This window comes from Dendrobates tinctorius, unplaced genomic scaffold, assembly GCF_039654945.1.
Source record: "Dendrobates tinctorius isolate UK_male_01 unplaced genomic scaffold, ASM3965494v1 ptg000165l, whole genome shotgun sequence".
NCBI classification, from domain to species: Eukaryota; Metazoa; Chordata; class Amphibia; order Anura; family Dendrobatidae; genus Dendrobates; species Dendrobates tinctorius.
The window spans coordinates 19,335,694-19,348,742 of NW_027361832.1; the positions used below are offsets into that span (position 1 = coordinate 19,335,694).

Genomic DNA, 13,049 nt, shown 5'->3' on the forward strand with positions numbered 1-13,049 from the left:
TCTGATCGGCAATAACCTTACATATTACCACCGGTCATAGTGCTGCAGCTCTCAGATAGTCACATAGATGACAGCATATGAGCCAGCAATCGTGACCAGTGGTGAAAAGGTTACCACCAGTCAGGCGTTGGCTGATGAGTGTTAACTCTCATCAGCATACGCCTGGTCTCGCTGATAGTGGCGAGAACAGGGCACGCTGATGAGTATTGACCTGCCGGCGCCTGTCCATTTAGCTAATAAATAAATAATAAAAAAATGGTGTAGGGTCCCATCTATTCTTGATAACCAGCACAGGTAAAATTGCCAGCAATTTGCCACAGCTATGCATCAAGACTAAGCGAGGCACATCTAACCATGACCTTCACCTCTACTGGAAAAGCCACAGGTAAAGCAAGCTGGGTAAATTACAAATATGTAGGTCTAATCTGTCCATGGCCTTACATAGTCAGGCATGGGATGACCACTGTATTATACCAGAACATAAGCACAGAGATGGTGGTCACCTATATAATATACAGGTTGTTGCTTAGCATTAGTTACTAGTCACTGAAGGAATCTAGTTTTATAAAATAATCATAGAAGTAAGGCCACATTTGTTATTCACAGGTGTAGAAATTCGTATAACACAGATGAGGATCATATCGCAATACTCGGACTGGCCATTTGCTCTGATGACCAGAGCGTGACAGCATGTGTTTCTATGCAGCTGTCACGCCCGGGTCAGAAAAGCCGCCGGCCAGTCCATGCATTGCAATGTGATCATTATCCATGTTACACGGCCGTCAAACTGCGTCCTTGGGCTAAGGTCACATCAGCTTATATTTTCTCATCCGAGAGAATTTAGCCAATTATGCAAATCATATTCTGTTCAGACTCTAATTCCCTTAGATGATGAGAAGATGAAAGAAAAAATGTCTCTATCTTCTCCTTTCTAGTCTGTGACAATCAGAATGCAAACACAGTTGTCATCCGAGTGCGGCCGATGGTTTCCATGGACTCATTGACTTGCATGGCTGAGTGCGATCCAAATATCGTCTCAGACCAGGGCATGCAATGATTTTATTTTTTCTTGGACTGGTTCGACGCTATAAAAAATTGGATAGGAGCACAGCCTCATGGAACAACATTGATCTGAGTGCGATCCGATGTTTTGTCAGATTGACATACGGTCGTATGCACGAGCCCATAGAGAACGCTTTTCTCAGTGATTCTAGGTTTACATAATTTGGTGGAGATTTAATTACATGGACCTAAACTACAGATGTGAAAATGTTACTCCTACCAAGAAACAGTTTTATTAAACTGAGCCATATCTCAGCTAATTGTAAATATCCCAGGGGTTGAGCACTGCAGAAAATGTCGTGAACAGGATTTATTACTGCTGTCAATGTACATAATGTCAACAGCATTTCTCCTTACTGTTTCTCATCTCTTTCTTGCATCCTTGATGTATAATTATTGGCTTATTTCAGTTATGGCTATTAGATCCCAGAGACTTTCATGTATCTCCACAGCCGGCTGACGTCAGTTATTTAGTTTTCCTGTATAGAATCATACAGTAAAAAACATTTTTACAAAAGTGTATAGAGCCAAGTGACATCTTGTCATTGGGAATTTAGAATTGTAGAATGTGTTTGTTTGTTTCGGGTGTAATGTCATGTCTGTTCTCTTGTTGATGGAAGCCACGATTATTAGAGAAGTCTTCAGGGGAAAGGAAAATTAATTTATAAATTGACAGGATGCTTCCACAGAACAGTCAGAATGACATCTGTAACTCTTGGGAAGTAAAATCCATTCTGTAACAACATTTGTTTGTTATAAATAATTTTGTGACTTTGAAATTTTTCACTTTAAATATTTAGGGATGGAGAACACAGTGTATGTTTACAGCTCTTTTAAAACCTATGAAACTATTGACAAAAATAAGCAAAATTTAGCAAGAAGATCCATAAAAAATCACCTTTATTATAAAATCTTAAAATCAATGTAGAAAAAAATCCATCCAACACTATAAAAAAATTAGATGCGTTTCAAAAGCATTGACTTTGTATAAAGTAATTATTCTGCCTCTTTCTGATGGCTGCAAATCCCAAGCGTTCTAATTATCAGCTTCTTAGATAATTGTATAACTCGTACACACACCACCAGGCATCTGCAGATAGTTTAACTCCACCGGCAACGCAACTGTAGACCAGGAGAAACGATTCTGTTTTCTTTCAAAATCTTGTATTAGTTTACCATGAACAGTAGGTAAAAAGGAGTAATCTGTACAGAGGAGTACACATGCATCTTGAGTAATGGCTGCTGCAGGTTAAACTGAAGAAGAAGGGATGAGCAACCATGGGAGAGACATAGGGACAATCTTCACACAGTCTAATTCTACCTAGCAACAACAGGGAATTTACTGATTGGAGGAAAAACTCGACACAGAGAATATATATATTACAGCTTGTTTCCATTCATGGGACACAACAGTAATGACTAAAGACTGTGTTGAATTTTTCTATGGTATTGGATTTTGTTTACATGGATTTTAACAAGTTGAAATAAAGGTGATGTCACTGCTTTGTTGTCATGTGACCTGGGACCAAGGACTCCTTCCATGTCCCTAATGCTAGGGGGCACCCTAGGTCGCCCTGTTCCCCAGGTTACTTCTGAATGTGAAGATGCCAGAGCCATGTACCTTGCCTTAGCTCCTGAATTTTCCCTCCATCTGTACCCTTCCCCCACTCAGGGAAGAGGGGAGTAGGAGTGCACTGTAGTACACTAACCGCATGAACAAGGTAACACAAACATGGGAAGCGGAAAGTCCCAGGTATTCAAATATTGACTGACATATAACAGAGGATGAACCAGGGAGTGGAGGATGGGGTTAAACCAAAGTAGGAGAAGAAAGGGAATTATCACCCTCGCTAAACCAAGCAACAGTCACAGATAAATCCACCAAATGCCTTCTCCCATAATAACCAACAGTTTTCCTCCAAGCCATGCAGCATAAGCTACTCTGACAATGTGTGTCAGTCAGGAACCAGATTATATAGGGTATTATAGTGACTAACATGCTCAGCTGAGAGCCCTAGCTCCCAGAGCTCTCAACTTGGCCAATTAACCCATGTTTTACCAAAAGAAATTTACACTGTTTAATAAGAAGGTGAAGTGCTTCTATTCAGCACACGAGTAGGAGCAATCAAACAATGCTGTATTTCTGGCTCCTCTTTTGTCGCGAAACCCTGTAACAGGTGAAATTTTTTAGTGGATCCTCTTGCTGGATTGTTGGATTTTGATTTTTCGTGCATCTTGCAGCAGTACAAGTCTCTGTGCTATTGGTATCCTAATCCCTCAGGTGAGCTGTCCTTCCCTTCTTATCTGTTTACTACCACAAATGTTATAGACATAAATTCTCTGAGCTAAAATCCAGTAGAGATGTAATTTCACTTCTGGCATACATGTAAAAGGATTGCGTAGTGTCTCGATGGTGCCCACTACCTTAGCCCTGCCAGGCAGACAGTAGTGGTAGCCACTGAAGCTCAAAGGTTATTATACTTCACATTCTTATCACACAACATGCCTGCCTCTTGTGTGCCATTACCAGGCCTCTGGACAGGAGACAGGATTTACTGTGATACTAAGGCATCAGACTTACTTAAGTCATAAATCTGGGTTTAGGGTAAATTCTGAGTCTAAAGCTTTCTAACTTAAAGGGAATCTGTCACCGGAAGTTGCAGGCCTATGTAAATGGCCTGGGTCTGGTCAGATGGGCGGTGTTTCTTCTTTTTTTCTTCACCTCATCTGTGGCCCCCGTCCGCGCTCTTCTCCGGTATTCTTCTCCATCGTTCGCGCGTGCGCAAAGCAAGATTGCTTCGCGCACGCGTAGTATGCTTTGCCCAACTGCGGGCAAAGCTGAAAATCATTACTGCGCATGCACCGGTACACTATGTCCCAGAGCACAGCAAAATACTTCAGGGACTATTATGAGTTTGATCAGAGTGCGATTATAGTGTGATCCGATTTTCTCGGATGCGGAGATGGAAAAAAAATTCTCCATCTTCTCCAGTTTGTCAGTCCATGAAAATCATACAGTACTCATGGACACAGATGTCGTCCGAGTGATGTCCGATTTTTTTTTTTTTAATGGACCCATTGACTTGAATGATTGAGTGCAATCCGAATATTGGATGCAAATCATGCATACTACGACATGTGGCCGGCCCCATAGAATAACAATGGTCTGACTGCAGTCTGATGGTTTTTTTTATTACAATTGGACTGAAAATATGGTCATCTGCACCTGCCTTCACTGTTGTTATCACAATTCGTGTATGAAATATTTGGCTACATCAAACTCATTGCTGACTTATGTGGCTTTTAAATATTCTTTTTACAGCATTCTTAAAGGGCTTTTCTCATGGACAAAAAGTACTAGTTCTTGGAATAATAATTTGGAGATGGAGCATGTGCCATGGCCAGGATGCAGGGGGACTGGCATAGAAGTCCTGCTGGGACTGGAGAAATCACTGGTGGAGGTGAGTAAATATACGTCTTTTTCTGTGTCTTCACTTGCTCATTTTTCGGCATTTCCACAGCAGACCCACAGCAAATACCACCATGTTGTGTATTTATTATGAATTTTAGAAACCCAGTCTTGTCCATTGAGAAATTTTGCAATAAATCCACAAAATTGAAACTGACATTCTACATGAAAAATCTGCAAAGACACATTTTTGGCCTAAAAATACAAGTTTAAAGAGGTTAGAAAAGTATCAAAGGCCTTGCTAGGTTTCTTGCTAGATTTGCATTCCAAAAATCCAGCTGGAAAATCCGCAAACAAAAATGTGTTACATGTGGGTTGAGACCCGGTGACTCTCTGCCACTATTCACACTAGCATCAACAAAAAATTCGAACTTACATATTACTATAGCCGAAAGAAGAGATCCAGAGATAGCTTAAAACAATGCAGTATTTTATTAATGCTATTAAAACAGTATTAAAACCAATAATCAAGAGCGCCCAAAAATAGGAGAGACCTATACTGTGTGTTAAATATCCGGCAACTCATACACCAATTTTAATTATATCACTTCCCATAATCAATCCAAAGTACAATACTATGTATCACACAGAATGAATGAGGCAAATCACTGTACATTACTAGGGAAGGCAGGTAAATGGTGAAGGCAGCAGTAACACTAACAGATGGCACATCTCTCCTCACCCCGACGCGCGTTTCGCATCCAGCTTCTTCCGTTCAACTTCACAATTGTCTTCCACTTGTTGTTGATTCTTCACCAAAAATTTAAATTTGGTATCTTTATGTTTGAAGCATGATATGTGGGAAAAGGTTGTAAAGTTCCAGGGGGCCGAATACTTTTGCAAGGCACTGTATATACTTCAGTCTCTCAGCATTGGTGGTGGGGGAGGTAACAGACAAGGGTAAGTCAGGAGCACAGCAAGGTACGTGACCCTGGTGTCTCCACCTTCTGGGGTAATCCGGGGGACAGAGACAGACTACGGCACACCCTAGTGTGAGGGATAGAAAAGGAGCCTCTTTCCTTGAGAAATCCTGCAACAGTACAGTGACAGGTATTCAGTTTAAATTAACAACATCTATTGAAATTTTCACTGTAAGATACACATATTTGTGGAGGTTGCTGTTGTTTTTCTTCATGCACTTTCATAGAGGAAAAAAAATCCTGAACAAAAAATGTGGTGGAGAAATGCAGAATTTCTATGGTATGTGATGCATCAGTAAAATATCCACCACAGTATATAATTAAACATGTGACTGGGAACCAGGGAGGAATCACAATTGTTATGTTCTTTGATTTTAGCCAAAAGCTGTCATGCTACAGTCTAATAAAATAATCAGCTAATTACTAGAGAGTTTTGCTGCAGTTTACTTAAAAGTAATCGGTCTCCTTGTTTTTGCTAGTCCACCTGAGAGCAGCATGATGTAGGGGCAGTTAATTAAAACTGTTTTATCTGCTGGAGATCTACCAGTTCTCTCAATGCTGAGCTATTTATAACCCCACCCACACCACTGGCTGGTAGCATTCCGTGTACACTGTGCATAGGCAGAAAGCTGCGAGTCAGTGGTGGGGGTGTGGTTGAACCTAATAGATATTTAAGAGGTTTATTCAGGATTTTATTTTACTATGGGCGTAAAAACTAATAAACAGGTAATTGCTAACTACCTTCCTGTCCTACTCGATGCCCGCATAGAGGAGTCATTAACCGCTTCGAGGATTCAGCTGCTCAACTTTAACAGAACATCTCTTCCTTTTTCCTTTTCTGGGCTGCTCTATCGATGGGGCATGACTACCGACATCATGCTGATTGACAGCCAGCTTCTCATGCCGGCTTTCAATCTGCATGACGTCATCAGTCAACAGAACAGAACGGAAAATAAGCTGCTTCTCTGTCGATGCGATGTCAAACGGCTAAATCAATGGCAGGAGCGGTCTGGGACCGCTCTGGTTGGTGGAGAACTGCCTGTTAGTTTTTAGGCCCGTAGCAAAAAAAAAAGAAAAAAAAAGGTCTTTAACCCCTTTACCCCCAAGGGTGGTTTGCACGTTCATGCCCGGGCCAATTTTTACAATTCAGACCACTGTCCCTTTATGAGGTAATAACTCTGAAACGCTTCCATGAATCCCACTGATCCTAACATTGGTTTCTCGTGACATATTGTACTTCATGTTAGTGGTAAAATTTCATTCATATAACTTGTGTTATTTGTGAAAAAAAATGGAAATTTGGCGAAAATTTAGAAAATTTCGCAATTTTTCAACTTTGAATTTTTATGCCCTTAAATCACAGAGATATGGCACACAAAAAACTTAATATGTAACATTTCACATATGTTTACTTTGCATCAGCACAATCTTGGAACCAAAATTTTTTTTTGTTAGGAAGTTATAAGTGTTAAAAGTTGACCAGCGATTTCTCATTTTTACAACACCATTTTATTTTTACAGACCACATCACATTTGAAGTCACTTTAAGGGGTCTATATGATAGAAAATACCCAAAAATGACACCATTCTAAGAACTGCACCCCTCAAGGTGCTCAAAACCACATTCAAGAAGTTTATTAACCCTTCAGGTGCTTCACAGGAATTATTGGAATGTTTAAAAAAAATGAACATTTAACTTTTTTTCACAAAAAAATTACTTTAGGTCCAATTTTTTTTATTTTACCAAGGGTAACAGGAGAAATTGGACTGCAAAAGTTATTGTGCAATTTCTCCTGAGTACGCTGATACTTGATATGTGGGGGGGACCACTGTTTCGGTGCATGGCAGAGCTCAGAAGGGAAGGAGCGCCATTTTACTTTTTAAATGCAAAATTGGCTGGAATTCAGGTTGGACGCAATGTCCCGTTTGGAGAGCCCCTGAAGTGCCTAAACAGTGGAAACCCCCCACAAGTGACCCTATTCTGGAAACTAGACCCCCCAAGGAACTTATCTAGATATGTGGTGAGAACTTTGAACCCACAAGGGCTTCACAGAAGTTTATAACGTACAGCCGTACAATTAAAAAATCATATTTTTTCCACAAAAATGATCTTTTCACCCCCACTTTTTATTTTCCCAAGGGTAACAGGACCCTAAAAGTTATTGTGAAATTTGTCCTGAGTATGCTGATACCCCATATGTGGGGGTAAACCACTATTTGGGCGCCTGGCAGAGCTCAGAAGCGAAGCAGCGCCATTTTACTTTTTTGGATGGAACTGAGATCGGACAACATGTCGGGTTTGGAAAGCCCATAATGTGCCAAAACAGTGGAAACCCCCCACAAATAACACTACTTTGGAAACTAAACCCCCCAAGGAACTTATCTAGATATGTGGTGAGAACTTTGAACCCACAAGGGCTTCACAGAAGTTTATAACGTACAGCCGTACAATTAAAAAATCATATTTTTTCCACAAAAATGATCTTTTCACCCCCAATTTTTATTTTCCCAAGGGTAACAGGACCCTAAAAGTTATTGTGAAATTTGTCCAGAGTATGCTGATACCCCATATGTGGGGGTAAACCACTATTTGGGGGCATGGCAGAGCTCGGAAGGGAAGCAGCACCATCTGACTTTTATGGCTGGAATTGAGATCGGACACCATGTCGCATTTGGAGAGCCTCTGATGTGCCTAAACTGTTCAGACTCCCCACAAGTGACCCCATTTTGGAAACTAGACCCCCCACGGAACTTATCTAGATGTGTGGAGAGCACTTTGAACCCCCAAATGCTTCACAGAAGTTTATAATGCCTGGCCGTGAAAATAAAAAATTAAATTTTTTTCCACAAAAATGATATTTTTGCCCCCAATTTTTTATTTTCCTAAGGGTAACAGGAGAAATTGGACCCCAAAAGTTGCTTTGCAATTTGTCCTGAGTAGGCTGATACCCCATATGTGGGGTAAACCACTGTTTGGGCGCATGGCAGAGCTTGGAAGGGAAGGAGCACCATTTGACTTTTTCAACGCAGAATTGGCTGGAATTGAGATCAGACGCCATGTTGCGTTTGGAGAGCACCTGATGTGCCCAAACAGTGGAAACCCCCAATTCTAACTCCAACCCTAACCCCAACACACCAATACCCCTAATCTCAGCCCTAACCCTAGCCCTAACCTTAGCCCTAACCCTAATGTGAAAATGGAAATAAATATATTTTTTTAATTTTATTATTTTTCCCTAACTAAGGGGGTGATAACGGGGGGTTTGATTTACTATTTATGGCGGGTTTTTATTTTTGGCAGCTGTCGCATGCTAAACGATGCTTTTTTATTTTAAAAATAGTTCTTGCATTGGATTCATGTAAGGTCTTATTTTTTGCGGGGCGAGTTGACGTTTTTATTGGTACCATTTTCGGGCACGTGACATTTTTTGATCGCTTTTTCCGATTTTTGGGACGCAGAATGAACAAAAACCAGCATGTCAAGAATTTCTTTTGGGGGGGTACGTTTACACAGTTCCACGTGCAGTAAAATTGATAAGGCGGTTTGATTCTTCGGATCAGTACGGTTACAGCGATACCTCATTTATGTTTTTTTTATGTTTTGGCGCTTTTATGCAATGAAAACAATTTTATATAAAAAATAATTATTTTTGCATCGTTTTATTCTGCAACCTAAACCTTTTTTATTTTTTCGCTGATGACACTGTGTCATGGCTCGTTTTTTGCGGGACAAGATGACGTTTTCAGCGGTACCATGGTTATTTATATCTGTCTTTTTGATCGCACGTTATTGCACGTTTTGTTCGGCGGTATGATAATAAAGCATTATTTTTTGCTTTGTTTTTTATTTTTATTTTTTAAGGGGTTCGCTAAAGGGGTTAACTAATGGACAGTTTTATAGGGCGGGTCGCTACGGACGCGGCGATACTAAATATGTGTACTTTTATTGGGGTTTTTTATTTCCAAAAAATGAATTTATTAGGGAATTTTTTTTTTATTTACGGTATTTAGTGATTTTTTATAAATTATTTTACACTTTTTTAACTTTATAACACTGTCCCAGGGGGGGGACATCACTGTCATGTGACAGATGCTGATCTGACACATCACAGATCGCTGTGACAGATCAGTGATCTGTCACAGGCAGTGCTGCAGGCTTCCTCATGCCTGGGCTCTGCAGGCAGTGAGGAAGCCTGCTCCCTGCAGGCCCCGAAGGTCTCCGCCGTCATATTGGATCCGGGGACCTGCAGGGAAGGAGGCCCCCAGAGCAGCGCAGTCGATGCTTCCCTAAACCCCCGGTACACTGCCATCGTGTTTGATCGCAGTGTGCCAGGGGTTAACGTGTGCCGAGTGTCAGCTGTGATAATCAGCTGACACCCGGCCGCGATCAGCGGCGCCCACCCCGTGAGCGCCGCTGATCGCTATGACATACTATCCCGTTCTTGGGAATTAAGTCCCAGGGCACATGGATGGGATAGTACATCATATGGCAGAAACGGGTTAAGGCACATTGTGGGTATATATCATAATTTCCTAAGATTGGAATACCCTTTTATAGCTGTCAGTGGGGGTGTCATACCACAACCTATTGAGGATAAGGCTTGAGCCATACATTTTGCATACTTTATCCAATTATTATATTATCATAATCTGTGAGTATTCCTTGTGCCGATGGCTGACAAAACAAACACACTCTGACCTCACAAATCACAATACTTTATCCACTATATTAAATTCACGGGAGACTTTCTAAAGCATTTAAATTTGGCAGTAAGTCTTTTCCAGTGAGCTTTCTGCCTTCACTACAGCTTTCTTTACCTGCAGGCTACTCTGTCCTGAAGAATACAAAGTCTTGAAACTTTTTTTTTTTTAATGTCCCTCCAGACCATGATGAATTTTAGCAACTTTCTTTTTCATGAGTCCAATAGTCGGAAAATATATTGACAATTAGTATCTTGGGTATTATAGTAAAATTAAAGTCATCATTCATTAATTCCTGCAGTCGTACATATGCTAAAGAATAGGATTGCTCGACACTGAACCATAAAAAGTCCCCTAAGGCAGCAGAGTGAACATTACCACCATAGAGGCAGCCGAACGAAGGGAAAACATCATTTTCTTATTTTTTAAAAACATTTTTGCAATATACACTATAGTGAAACCTCGTCACCTGTTTTTGCTATAAGCATGTCAGTTCCAGGGGAAGGATTATAATGAAGTTAATCAGGACTCTCACTTTCTCCCCTAGGAGACCTATCAGGATTTATTCTTCCTTTAACTCAGAAACCTGCATAAAATCATAAAAAACTATATGTAACAGGGTTTACCGCATCATCTCTCCCTCTATCATACCCCATCCCAGCTTTGCTTTACATACTTCTTTTTTCCATTGTATGGTGCTTCTTATAATGATGTTACAGGCTACGGTAGAGAATATCATCTTCTATATGGTGAGGTAAATTGGCTCACTGGGCTGCACATCAAGTTTTAAGCACAAAATAAACACAGCCCTCTGCGCAAAACAGCAAAACAATTCAAAACTATAGCACTGTGTGCAGTCCTTGCATCAGTGGGGGTCAGCCTACTCAGGATTAGCAATGTCCTTTACCAGGAACCATGTGCACAAATAATGTCCTGGAGTCTTCTTCTCCTGGCACTCAACAACCCAGACTGCCTCTTAGCCCAGGCCATGTGACTCCTCTCCCATGTGACTGGTCACATGACTGTGGCATCACACAGGTCCTGTCAGCACAATGCTGACTCTCCAGGTGGAGATAAGGTGGACATTCTCCCACCCGCTCTATGAATTTCCACATAAAACCAGCCCATTTATGCAACTTAAGCTTAAGCCTCACAATAATTTAGAGAGCTGGAGGAAAATACTCTGGTTTTATATCACTGACGCAGTTAAGCGAAGTGACACATATGGGTACCGTTACACTTAGCGATGCACCAGCGATCTCGACAACGATATGGATCGCTGGTGCATCGCTAAGTGGTCGCTAGTGAGCTGCCACACAGGCAGATCTCACCAGCGACATAGCAGGGGTCGGGGGTCGCTACTTACCTGTGAGACGCGGCGATCCTGACGTCCTCCCGCCCGGCTCCACGCTCGTCGGCGCCACAGGAAGCCCAGCAGGAAGCGCCCGACGAGAAATGGTCCAGGACGCTCTCGCATGACCAGCGATAATCAGCGGGGGGAGCCGGTCGGAGGTAAGTATCACATGTAGCGATATCGCTAGCAATATCGCTGCTACATCACAAAATCGGTGACTTTACAGCGATATTGCTAGTGATATCGCAGTGTGTAACGGGGGCTTAACTCTCCTCCAGTACTTTAAGAATGGCTCCATCACAATGGTAATAAGTAGTGTTGAGCATTCCGATACTGCAAATATCGGGAATCGGCCGATATTCGCTGTATCAGAATTCCGATACCGAGTACCGATATTTTTTCGATATCGGAATCGGAAGTTCCCATAATGCAAAGAGCCACTGCTGTGGCTCTGATTGGCTGCCGAAATGACGTCATCATGATGCGCGGTCTGTGCGCATCATGATGCGCCGTCAGTTCGGGCCTTCCGGGGGGGTCTATGCCGACTGCCCGGGGTTCTGTACCGGCCTGCCGGGGGTCTGTGCCGACTGCCCGGGGGTCTGTGCGGACTGCCGGGTGTCCGTACCGGCCTTCCGGGGGGCTGTGCCGGCCTGCCAGTGGTCTGTGCCGACTGTCCGGGGGTCTGTGCAGGCTGCGGGGGTCTGTACAGGCCTGCCGGTGGTCTGTACCGACTGTCCGGGGGTCTGTACCGGCCTGACGAGGGTCTGTGCCGGCCTGCCGGGGGGCTGTGCCGGCCTGACGGTGGTCTGTGCCAACTGTCCGGGGGTCTGTGCAGGCTGCAGGGGTCTGTGCAGGCATCGTCCGATGGGACTACAAGTCCCATCGGGCGATGCCTGCTACCATGACGGTGATTGACACATTAGCCAATGATGGGACAGTAGTAGTCCCATCATCCGGCCTATGTGTTGAATGTAAAAAAAACAAACAAAAAAACATACTACATACATACTACATGCCACATGCATACTACATACATGCTACATACATACTACATGCATGCAACATACATACATACTACATATATACCACATGCATGCAACATGCATACTACATATATACCACATATATACTACATGCATGCAACATGCATACAACATATACACTACATGCATGCAACATGCATACTACATATATACTACATGCATGCAACATACATATATACTACATGCAACATACATACTACATATATACTACATGCATGCAACATACATACTACATATATACCACATGCATGCAACATGCATACTACATATATACCACATATATACTACATGCATGCAACATACATACAACATATACACTACATGCATGCAACATACATATATACTACATGCAACATGCATACTACATATATACTACATGCATGCAACATGCATACTACATATATACCACATATATACTACATGCATGCAACATACATATATACAGCATATATACTACATGCAACATACGTACTACATATATACTATATGCATGCAACATA

General features: G+C 42.0%; 1 long non-coding RNA gene across 1 annotated transcript in view; it reads left to right on the forward strand.

The window, feature by feature from the left end:
- The window catches only part of LOC141053181 (uncharacterized), a 175,475-nt gene that overhangs the window by 102,124 nt on the left and 60,302 nt on the right, over positions 1–13,049 (forward strand). Inside the window, exon 2 of the long non-coding RNA XR_012220978.1 lies at positions 4,385–4,523. This is a non-coding gene — a long non-coding RNA (uncharacterized lncRNA). The remainder of the gene's footprint in view (positions 1–4,384; positions 4,524–13,049) is intronic.